This window comes from Rhamphochromis sp. 'chilingali' (genome assembly GCF_963969265.1).
Source record: "Rhamphochromis sp. 'chilingali' genome assembly, chromosome: 14".
Taxonomy (NCBI): domain Eukaryota; kingdom Metazoa; phylum Chordata; class Actinopteri; order Cichliformes; family Cichlidae; genus Rhamphochromis; species Rhamphochromis sp. 'chilingali'.
In genome coordinates, this window is record NC_137941.1 from 4,711,405 (window position 1) to 4,724,721 (window position 13,317).

A 13,317-nucleotide genomic window follows, 5' to 3' on the forward strand; every position below is an offset into this window, starting at 1 on the left:
TTTCACATCTACAACTAATTTAGAATTACCAATGAAAAAACACCCAGAGACACAGACAGAGCTGCACACAAAAACAGGTAAGCGATGACTAAATCCGGCACAACTGAACAATAATATAAACAATACACTAAAATAAGTGATTAACACATTTTGAAAAATAACTCCTGGTCCAGCAAACATTTGAGCACAGACTCACTGTGCAACCAGCCTAGTGAAATTTGCCCTCAAGTGATGTTTGTGACATCAAAAAAAGTAGTAATAATAATCGTCGCTGCCAGTGCTACCCCTCAGCCTCCTAGCAGACACACCTATCATTTCACAATTCTATGTCATCTTGTTCTCAAGTTATCATATTCGCTAGAATGTCAGAAGACTTACTCTTTGAGGTCAAGGTCACTGAGATTTGAAATTGTCCAGGATTTTTAGTAGATACACCTATGGTATAAATGTGAAAATCTTAGGTGATCTACTTCTTTAGTTATTGCAGTCACAAGAGTTTCAGAAAACTTGACCTGTGAGCTGTGAGTCACAAACGTAGGTGCCCACACCATCCACTGGCCAGGTGACAACGACACTCCATCAGCCTTTTATGACTGAGGGGGAAAAGTCTTTCTTTAGTCAGCGCCAATAACACTGCGTGGATTATGACCGATAAATAGTTTCTTGTAAATCTAGTGTAGTTCTTATCATAAGTTTATTCATTAATAACATGCTATACGCAACTGTTTTTCTACTTGCATACTTATTAAACCAAAATAATTCAAAGAAGTAGTTTGATAAATAAATGAGCCCCGTGCGAGCAAAACTAAACCACAAATGGACCAAACAAAGACATCCAAGGGTTAATCAGGATGACTTTAGAGTTCACTTCTAAACATAACATATTCTGTTCTGCTGAATTTTACAAAATTTACCAAATTTACATTTTCCAAAACACTATAATTTAGTACACTGACTACATCTCTCTGTGTATCCTGTCTAAAACAGTCAAAAATTGCATTTTGTGCGTCACAGTTTGTTAAACTCATCCTCCATGTTTGCATGTTTTTACAGTTTATACAGTGCCAGTGTCAGATGCATACGTATATTATTCTCTACTTATGTATCTGAAGAACTATTAGATGAACAGCAAAGACATTTGATACATCCATGGTACTGAGAATAGGATTCCCTCTGACTTTGTAAGGCTGTGACCTTCCACTGGTAAAATCAGCAGGCAGCCATTTGTGGTTTTCAATGAAAATATGACCGCTGAATGGATTGGTATGAAATTTAGCACAGACATGTTACTGATAGCATGTGCTATGATAAAAACACCCATGTGGACTAGGCAAAGATCATATCTTATATCAGCACTTTAGCCTTTGTAAAAAGTTTTTCATTATATGATAAATGAATTGAATATTTGCTGCCTTGTATAATCACCATGAATCAGCAAAAAAAGAACCAAAGATTATAATGCCTCATATAAAAGACTTGATGGTTTTACAGCTGGTAAGTACACATCCTATTATTTATGCCAAGCAAGAAGCAAACTGAGGCCAGAGTGGGTACATTTAATTTCTCAGCTGATCATGGAGATAAATTCTATTTACAGCGTGCACATGAGGAAACTGAGAAAGATGGAGCAGCTGAGGAAAAAAGAGACACAGAAACCAAGAGAGAGGAACCGTTTCAGGATGATCGAAGGTTTTATTTGGTCATTTTGACAAACCTTGTTGTAACCACAATAGTGCAATGCCAGGAAACTAAATGGAACATTCCCTCGCCACAGTTCGTGTTTCCATATAAAAAATGGTTGTCTTACAGATTAGGTGTGGCCTACTTGCTAGCAAACTAACACAGATGCTAAGGCTCTTAGTTTGGTGTGTAGTACTACTAGAATTCTGGTTGGATTGTTGTACAAGGTACAAGTGGAGTACTCGTATTCCAATTGTAACATTGTACAGTTACATGAGTTTTTTTAAATTAAAAATAATTGAATCCTTACATTATTCTACACTTTAGTACACAGAGCATCATTTTTTTTAATTATTGTGCTGTTTGACACCTGAACCTGAAACATACTGGAACTTACAAGCTATTGTGTAACAAAACAAATACACACAGTATTCATACATACTTTCAACATGAGACCAGTGTGCAGACATGGCTGGATATGACAACCTTAAGAAAAAGACTACATATGTAATACAATTGTCCTGGATTTGTCATTCTGTGTCCTGTAGAAAAATGTTCTTGTAATAGCTTAATTAGCTATGTCCACACATTGCTTATATCACTTAGCGATTTGGAGCTGTTAATACCTGGTTAAAGCCTGAAAGTTTTTCAAGCCAAGAGTGAACTGGAAATATTAGAGTACTGATATTTAGTGTATTTTTAGATCCTTTTGTAAATAGTATTTTTTTTCTTGCTCTTTCAGCCCTAAAAAAATAATGCTAACAACTCAACTGTTGTTTTAGAGAATCATTACACCACTACCGCTGAGGAATTAGGTGGACTATTATAAAGACTTATATAGTTAACTCATAAAGGTAATCCAGTGTGCCCAATGTAGACATTTCATATGATTATAATGCGGCTTCAACTACTAAAGAGGACTCTCCCTGTTGTGCTAAAACCACAAGGATTTATCAACTGTAAACGGGTGACTCTATTTTAATTGTGCATGGCATGTTTAATGTGTGCAGCAGGCAGGAATTGACCCAAAATGCAGACTCATGGAGGAAAAAAAAAAAAAAACCCTCAAAAACTCACATGAAACTAAACAGGCAGGCAGAACATACAGCGGGGTATGAGGGAGAACAGAAGAAGATGCAGACAGTAAATGCAAGGGAGGAACAGGACAAAGAGGAAACACCTGGGAAACACGGCTGGCACTAATCAAACAGACAAGACAAGGGGAGAAGCAAAACATGAACAGGACCAAATACTAAATAAGATCACCACAACCAGAAATACTGAATAAACTCAAGAGCATAAGTAAACTAAACTAGAAAATGCAAGGTACAGAAAACGTAAAAGAAGACTTCAAAACACTGAGTCTATGACCCAGGGACCCTAATGGTGGAGGCATTGGAGAAGATGGACCTGGAAACACCAACGAGCATTCTCTGACTAAGGTACAGGAATTGATCCTCAAATGTTTCACCACAATTTTGTTGAAGTAGGTAAGTTTCATGTTTTATGTACAAGGATAGTTTGACCACCCAAGGAAGAAAAGTGTATTATCTGCTCTCTGTTATACTTTTAGATGAGAATGTCATGTTTAAAATGCTGATCTTCTTCAGTGTGCAAAACACCAGTTGCTATTAATCTATTTTTTTTTTTATATTCAAGCCAATTTCTGTCTTCTTAGGCTCCATTTTTACTTTTCACTTCATGCATCTACTGACCAGTTCACACATTCAAATGTGTTTTTTTTTTATTACTAAGCTATGCTCTTCATTGAACATCTTATAGTCATCCAACCCTAAAAGTGTTTAGTTAGCTCAGTTTAACCTGATGTTTTGAAGGTCCATGTAACAGGAATTACATGAACATATTTTCTTACTGTGGAAGAAGTATATTCATGAAGACTAAAAATGAGTTCAAAGTGTTTCTTTACTGCAGAAGTGAACTAAATGAAACTCTGCCAAATAGTCAAGAATTACAGCTGTTACAGATGATGAGCTCTGAAACAGTTTGAAAAATGTTGTCATAGAAAATAATCTTGACTGCTTCCAAGAGTCTGAAAGGAAAGATTATGAATATGTGGCTGATTAACAAACTCGACGTGTGACTTTTAGGTGTTATCATCCTCCATGTTTCACTTTTATTAGAGAAAATCCATCAGTGTTAAGGACTTTCTTCCCCTTGTATTAACAGTATTTTGGAGAATCTGCCGCTATAGAACCAGTCTCAAAGTCCCTTTTCTCAAACACAGATGCTGGTGATGGGCTGGTTTTATAATCAGTCTTATATTCAAGCCAATATGGTAATAAGCTCAGTTAAAAATGAACAAAAAGTCTTCAATTAATCAAATTGTTGCCACTTTAGAAATTTCCAAAATATGAGCCAGTTTCAGTTTCTTCCAGTGATGTTCAACAACCTTGTGTACATGTGTGTGTGTGTGTGTGTGTGTGTGTGTGTGTGTGTGTGTGTGTGTGTGTGTGTGTGTGTGTGTGTGTGTGTGTGAAGACCAACGATAACATTAATTGATGCCTGTGATCTAGCAGATGTTTTGCTGCATCTTATGGGGTTCTTAGGCTACAGCTGAGACTTGGGAGCAAAAGCTGTGTGTACAGTTTCTAAGAACAATGCACTGCACAAGCTTTAGTGCTTGTTTGTTTATCCTACCCTTGAAGCTATCCTTCTTAGCTGGCGCAAAGACAACAGGACAGCATTTTTTATGGTTAGGTTGCATCCATCAGACCCACCAATAACCTTGTGTTTGTAGAGGAGATGGAACTCAAGAATATCCCTTTACTGCTACATGTCTCTGGCAGTGAACCGAATGACAGCAATAAGTAAACCAAAAAGATCACAACAAGAAACAAAAGCCAAAAGTTGATGTGTAACGTAAAATAAGAGGAAAAAGAGAAAAAAAATCCTGCTATTTCTACTATTCAAGTGTCACATGTGCAGTCTACTGTATTTGTAGAAACAGGACAGTGTCGAAGTACATCGATTTCAGGAAGTTTTATCTTCTGTGATATTGGTTTGTGAATTGTTAATTTTTAAATCGTTTCTTAATTTAGTGTTATTTTTTGTTTAATCAGGTGCTATACAGGTACAATAGCAGCCTCACGCTGATTCAAAGAATGACAGGATATTATACAGCTGTCAGGAAAAGATAAATTAGCTATGGAGACTGAAAGTATTTTGTACCATGCTAACAGCAGCTTCATGTTTGGGCTTATTTGGTGTTTGTGTATATGTTTTCATCTTTACAATCTTTGGCACAACACAAGAGGCTGAAAGGAGCTATTCCACACTCAGGAGAATTAAAACCTCTCTTGGGAATACAGTGTAATAACACTGCTTAAATGTGTTGGGCATGGTCTTGATGGGGAACAGGCTTGTCTGAGAGAGACATTAATAATTATACTAACAGTTTATATCTGTTAGCGTATGAAAAATGGCCAACATTTCAAAAATGAGTTGTAGTTATCGGTTGTTATTTTCATGTTTGAGCCATTTCACAAAGTCAATTTCATAACTGCTTTAAAAAAATAAAGAATAGACTCAACATAAAATAGCATTGTGTAATGTATCACTTTCTTTAGTCACATTTTTGCTTTTCGCCACTAATGCAGTGCTTCTGAAGAGTCAGGTCTGCCTCGGTCCATTCTGAGAATCGGCCATTTAGACTAGTTTGATAACTGAACATTACACTGATTTACATACAGCAGGTGTAGACAACGGTGGGGATAATTTACATGGAACTGTAATCATGGCAGACACGACATATATAAACAGAGCAGACTGTAGACTGTAGACTGTTTTGTCAGGTAAAAATCTGTCTCTCACTAAACTGCAAAGGTTCAGTAATGATTATGTAATTTTTTCTTAATGAACAGTGTGTGTGTGTGTGTGTGTGTGTGTGTGTCTGTCTTTGTTTTTTCACATCATGCACAGAATGCTCACTTGAGACTTGATGGGTTTTTTGTTTGTTTTTTGTCATAGAAGCAGAGTTGTAATAACTGGCTGCCAATAAGTCAAAAATGTTGTGCTTTTATTTGTAACTTATCTTTTACAGTATTTTGTGGTACTGTATTGTACTGTGTTTGCTGTAACTATACTACATTGTATGATGCTGTTTTCTCTGCACTGTTGTGTTGTGATGTCCTGTTTGATACGACATATTTCATCATACTGGCTCCGCTTGTACTACAATGAACTGAACTGACTTGAACTCAAATGTATATAAATGTGAGAGGTCAAACAATTTGGCCATGCAAGAGAAGAAGATAATAAAGAATCTTAAAACGAAACCTAAAATCTTCTTTCAGGGATAACAAAGCAGTATGCCAAATTTAAATAAAAACAGACATACAGAGGAAAATAAAAAACACCTTTTTCTTAATTAGCTGCATGCAGAGAGAACAAAAAGCAAGTCAGGTTTTCTTGTCGACAATCAACAAATCATTCAGTGACCTCAGTGGATTTATAACAAAACACCAGCACATTTCAAAAACAGAAAGGTCAGATTACATTTTACAGAACTATGGAAAAAAATGTATGGTCTGATGAAATAAAAACGGAGAAATATAGAGAGAAAAATACAAAGAAAAACTCAGAACCCAAAGTATATCAGTACATCTGTCAAAGAGTGGCGCTTCTGTTCTGTCTTTAGTATGTATGGCTGCCAATTGAACAGACCATGGGTGAAGTCTCACTGCTGGCACAGACACAATGATAAAGGCAGACATGTGCAAGAGCTTTCTCTGTGCTCATGCTTGGTAAAATACGTAAAAGCTACTTAAATAACATTTCATCACTCAGCAGGAAAACAATCATGCGGCCGAAGCAACTGAAGAGCTTTTCATGGTGAAGTGCTGGTATGTCCTTAACTGACTTCAGTCACATGATCTCAATCTGTCATTTGAGCTACATTTCAACTAGTGTAGACCAGATGAAAGCCAGAAAGACCCCACAACAAGAGCTGAAGATAGCTGCAGTGAATGCCCAGGAGAGAATCACAAGACAAGATACAGAACTTCTGCTGATGCGTGTTGGACAAAGAATCCACGCAGTTCTTTTTCCACAAATATTAAATATTTAGAGACCTTGTATGAAAAGGGTTATATCACCAGCACAGCATAAACCTGTTTAAATTAAAGCTAAGACTTGGCATTTTAATGTAGCATCCATTATTTTTATTTCAAATTGAATGTGCTGAAGCACAGTGCAGACAAAGCAAATGTGTAACTCTAAAAATACTTCAGGCTAGGAATATATACATTTCACAAAAAGGTTGCAATGCCTCTTCATGCATTGCTCTTTATTATTGCTGTTACACATACAGAATGCATATCGGTAAAGCTAAATAGAGACATCAATAAATATACAACTAATCTTGAATTTATTTTTTTAAGTGAAAACTTTTTATCCAAGACTATGTGGTGACAGAAGTATATGAAGTGCATTACTTAGCCTGATTCATTTGCTCAGTAACTTTTACAGTCTTTCAGAATTTTGCTCAGAGCTTTGTGTTTTGTTAGTGATTGGTAGCTGAGATTTCATGATTTTTATGCATAAACTCATACTATATGAAATAGCCATCAGTTGCCCTGGTCTGGATGGGCCTGGGCCCCCTTTCCCGGGCGGGTCGCGGAGTATGGGGGTGCCTACTGGGGTCAGCGGGGGAGCTGGCCCCAGGGAAGGGTCACCTGCCCCTCCCTTCCTTCCCTCCCCATCTCCAGCTGCCTCCCTCTTCCCGCTCCACCACAACCACCCACACATGCAGGACCTTGGAGTAGGGGTATGTCACCAGGGTGCAGAGGAGGCTACCCCCTGAGGCAGAGGCAGCCAGAAGGGGACAGAGGGGGGGGGCCCTCTGTCCCCTTCTGGCTGCCTCTGCCTCAATTTTATCCCACAACTTAGACATTCACATTACTCACACTCTCATTACACATACATATAGGATCTTGGGGGTGGGCACGATACACGGAATCCAAAGTACCATCAGGGTGTACACCCCACCCCTGGCGTCGTTGCCCACCCCTCAATTTTAAATACACGTAGACATTGAGGGCTAGCAGGAGGGACTATGCGCTTACCTGCTGCTCTCTGGCAGGTAGCTCCATGCCCTCCTGGGTTTTAAATGCACCTTAGAACACACATGCATCAACATTACAATGAGCGGGTGGAGGGAGGTTTGGAGTCTTCTCTCACCCAGTTCTCTGCGGCCTGCTGGAGCGGGGGGGGCTAGGAGGAGGAGTTGGCCATCCGACTGCGGTCTGGAGTGTGGGGCCTCCCTGCTGCTGCGGAGTCGGGGCGGTCTGCCTCCCCCCACCGCAGGGAAAAGGGTAACACCACCTGGGTCTGGGTGCAGTTCCCCCTCCAGGGGCAAGGGTACGTAGACCCGGTTTGTAGAGTATGCTTGGGGAGTGTGATCGTGTGTACAGCGTCTCTTTATGTCTGCCTCCACGTTGGTTGAGTGTGGAGTAAGTGCATATGAGAGCATGAGGGTGGGAATGGATGTTTGTATCTGTGTGTGCCTGTATGTCTGTGTCTATATGTCAGGTTGGGTGTCAGGCGCCACCTCTCTGGGGACATCTTAGGCCCTCCAAGGTTTGGAGGCCTATCTCCCCCTACCACCACTTCCCCTGCCAGTGGCGGACTCCCTCAGACATCGGTGCGTTGGTGGTTCTTTGTGTCCGGGATGGGCGTCCAGGTACACACCGGCTTACTCCTTGGCGGCCGCTTATCGGGGCCTGGAGCCTGGGGCTCGCTCGGGCCAATTCGGAGGTGGGGTGCCCCCGGCCTCTCGGCCTGGGGCTCGGTCACTCAGGCACAGCTGGCTGCCGGCGGAGCTCACGGGCGCGTCACTGCAACTCCCCCTGGCTTCTGCTCCGCGGCTGCTGAGTGAGCCCTCATCTGGGGCTCTCCTCAGCTCTTTCTGGGACAGTGGCGCGGCTGCCCCTCTGTTGGTCTTCCTTGGTCTCTTGTGTTCTGGGGGCCTCTGGATGTCTGGAGTTTTGATCTCCTCCATACCTGCTTCACGCCCTGGAGGACGGGGCTGTGGCTCCCCCACACCCTCTAGCAGATCATTGCATGAAGGAACCTTTTAAAAAAACAAGTGCGTCCATGCTCACAGGTGTACACACGGGTGATCACACCCACAAACTACACCCTTTTTGGCTCCTACCTCAAAGCACACTGTGTTCTGTTGATCTTATGTGCTGCACAATAATGTTTAATATTTAGTATTTACTGTCATATTCCCATATATCATTGTGATGTTGTTTATTCTATTACTCTTGTTCTCTTCTGCTTGTTTTCTTTTTTCTTTCTCAGCAGGTGATCCAGGTGATCGATATATGCATTTTTTATTTCTTTTTTTTTTCTGCTCATTCTGTTGGTTTTTGTTTTTTGCCCTTCTCCCCCATCCCTCTTCTCAGCTGTTTCTCTTTCCCTCTTTCTTTCTCCCCTTCTTTCCCCCAGTCAAGTCTGTCCCGTATTCAGCAAGTGAAAATAAAATAAACAATAAAAGGTGAATCAAATGGACCATTACGGCAAGGCTGGGATGGTCAATTTGGTAAAGTAAATCCGTTGGGCATCTTTCTTTGCCTTTAGACAATAATTCTGATGGCAAAAGAGCCAAACGGGACAGGCAAAAAAAAAAAAGAAAAAAGAAATAGCCATCAGTTATCCTCAAAAAGCCCAGTTTTTACTAGAATGTAAATGAAAAACGTTCCCGTTACCATAATCCAAAACAAAAAACACCCCAAAATCCAAAAACACCAACCAGAAAGTTTTAATATTCATCCCAATGATGAATCCAGACACGACAATCTTGTGCTTTAAAGGTTATGAACATGTGCCTAGATCTACAGCACGAGGTTAAAGTGAGATGTGTAAGATGTGCTTTCCATCTTCAGCGTGACAATATTGAATGCCTGGGAAAAAAAAACTGTGGGGGAAAACTAATTGCCTGACCTTTATCGACTCCTCTGGAGGAGACACACGCCAATGTGCATCGTCCCTCCTTACATCCGCATAATTAACGTCAATCGATCGGACTCCCCTTTTTCTCTCCCCTGATTGGGACTGATGTGCAGAGTTGGGGAGTGACAGCTGTCGTGAAAAGTGACACTAGGCAGATTCATTACCCTGTGAATCAATAGCACTGCTTAAAGGCAAAAACTGAGCGAGCCAAGGAAAATCCATCACAACTCACAAACAGAACTGGGATATCAATCAAAAGCACGATTGACTATCTTTATTTGGATATCAATGGCTTTGCCCAACACATTGATTTTGTCATGGTGCCTTTCTTTAGATAAACACTTAATTGTCAGATCAAGTAAGATGAACATCTTGCAACACATGGTGATTTAGAAAACATCCTGTTCTAATTGAAAACCAGAGAGTAACTTTTGTTCTCAGTGCAAGTGGACAATAGCTGAAATAGAATACTCTTTTTAAAATATAGCCAGGATCTAATATCTTATTTCAAATGTGTGAAGTTTACTTGTGCAAAAACTAAACATTTAATCATACAATAAATTGACTCAAGTCTGTAGGCTGCTCCAGTATCACAAATTCTTATCATGTTGAAACGTCCATATAGAACCTAATCCTGAATTTCACCACCTAAGGGGTCTAACAGCTTTATTTCCTCCCAGGAGCCCAACACCTTCTTCACTGTCAACCCTCACATGATTTGCATACAAGGTTAAGAGGTCACAGACTCAGCGGTGTAGTCTGACATTTTAATTCTGTGCAGACAGCCAGAGTGTGCCCTCGTCCTTTCCCTAACCCATCTTCACTGCTTTGTCTGAAAGGTGAAGTAATACTAGGCATGGTTGGTATTCATCTGCAATAAGAAGCATAAAAAGGCAACAAACTTTAATTGAACATGTGTCATTAAAGGAGTGTGAATGCATTGGAGAGCGATATATTACCAAGGACAGATTTAAAGGAACAATATCAGTCCACTTTAAAAGAAATAATTAATTCATTACATATTGTGCTTGTATCATTTTTTACTTCCCTGTCTGTGGTCTTGGGAAACATGAAGAGCCCAGCTCTGTTAGGAATACTCTCTGAGAAGAAATGAACCTTTTTCAGGCCACAGGAACAGAGAATTGAGGCTGGATCGCAGCCATCACTTCTGACATCCTCTAAGCAAAAGTAACACAATTTACGTACCGGTGTCATAAATGTTTTACAACTGGTGAAAAATGCTGTGATCTTCATGTGTGCTGACATTTCTCCACATACCTCTCCTTTTCTAGATGACTTGAAAGATATATAGTTATGAAACAAACATTTTCACAATATTTAATTGTATGCATGACATATTGCTTTGATGGCTCCACATCATCCCTCCTGCACTGCCATTTCCCTGTGAATGAAAGCATTTATTAGCTGGACTGATAGTAACTCTGTAGTGTACAGAAAATGAGCAATGTGTGTTCATTTTACTGAGTGGGACTGGAATCTGTGGATTCGGCCTGGTGAAAGGGGCAAAGGTGTGCAGTAGTGGTGTTGAATTTGTGACTAACAAGCCATGAGCCAATGAATGTGCAGCTTCATCAGATCCACCCCTGGCACATCACACCTGCCTTTAAAGCACCAGGATAGTGACTGGGAAAAAAAAAACCCAACATCACCCACTGGTTTTTGTAAACAATGGTGACAAGAATAATTGAAAAGACGCGGCAACTCTATCACTAGCTCCACTTCTCACACTCACGAGTTTACAGTCCAGTAAGACATGACTCCGCTACGCCTCTTTATGCAGATTTTTTAAGCTGTTGGAACGTGACACCTACACTATGAAACGAGGTGATAACAGCTGATTGAGCCTACTAGTAAGTGTAGGAGGGTGCACTCTAGCTAATCTGTGGGAGTGACAACAACTGATAACGAATATTTAATGGGCTGATAACATCTGAAGCAGGTGACTAATGACTCCAATCCACTATTAATTAATCTAAGAATGATGAACTGGTTTAGTCTCTCTGCGGTAATTTGTCTCCACACCAGAATCTGAATAAACAGATAAATGCAGTTGAGACCGGAGACTGCCAGCTGAGAGCTACACGACGAAGGGAGCACGTTGCTATCTTAGACACAGGTATTGATTATATGGAGGGACATTGTTACCAAATTACATAGATACTTAAAAATAGTTATTTGTATCTATGTGGCGCTTCAGATCATCATCCTTACATCATGTCATGCAATGATACTTCTCATATTGTATTATTTCTTTGAGAATAGTTTATGTTATTATGTCATGTTTTAAGACTTGAAGAAATTGCTCAGTTTGAAGAATACGTGTGAAATGTTGCTTCTGTCATTTAGTACATGAGGTGTAGTGGCTGTCAACAGTGAGGATTTATCACACCACTAAATATATGTGCAACATTTGATCTCAGCGTTTGTTTGCCACATAATGTTCAGCTCCACGTGAAAATATGCCATGTGCCTATAATTACCTATTCTGGTGAAAAACAAGGATTTTCTCACAGATGTTGTCCCCTAGGATACAGGCTCATTTGATCAAGCCTTTATTTTGTAGCCACATTTATTTCATTATTTTGTGGTCTTAGATTTTTTATATTTCCAAGTTACTGCTTTGACAGTTCTGGGCATGCAGGAGTGATACCATGTGTTTGTCAGTGCTCATTAGTTAACATTTACTGTCTGTCAGCATACTGAAAGGACACACTCCACAGAAAACAGTCAGTCAGTAATACAGTGTAAAGTGTCGATACAGATTAGTCAGAATAGATGAAAAAAAAATGTCTTATTTTATTTTATTATTCTAATTTAAAACAGATATGTTTCTGTAAGACTTTATTTCTGTGTTACAATGTTTTTATTAATTTCATGTGTTTTTTTAAATATATTAAATACATTGTCTAACAAGCGAGATAACCAACTGTGTGTTATTTTAATAAGTATTTTTTATTTATTTATATTTTGCTTTGCTATAATAAGGCACCCATGGTTTTCCACCACTCAACACAGCATCCCATTTCCAAACAGTCAGAATACAACACAGAGTCCTGCCCAGAAGTCTTGAATTACCACCTAATTTTTTCTTTGTTTTTGTTTGGAAAATGGGAAACTGGTGAAGCTATTTGGTGAAACCAGCAAACATAAATAGAAATATAGTGTATGAGGCAAAAACAGAGTAAATGATATTTGATATGATCACTTTTACTCTTCAACACAGTTTGAACTCTCTCAGGCTTAATTGTAATGTATATAACTGAATGAAAACGTCATCATGAAAATCCTGCCAGTGAGACTATTTCTGATGGAGCTTTGGTGAACAGTAAAAAGATCTACTGAAGGTCCAGATGTATCTCATAGGTGCTATTTTTTTTTAGCCCTGCCACTTCTTTATTATTTCTTTATTTCTACTCGTCAGTTTAATCATTTTTATAAGGTCACATTGCACACTACGTCAAGATACACAAGTTTTTTGGTAACAGCATCTTTTGACACTTTGTTGATGTAAAACTACTGTCATGCCTGTCAAACTGTGTTAACGTAAAGGCATGGGAGGCTAAAGCGATGTGAAGAAATTATGTGGGGGGTTTTGGCAACAGGCTGATTAAAAGAAAGTACCCAAAGATACAATTTAAATCT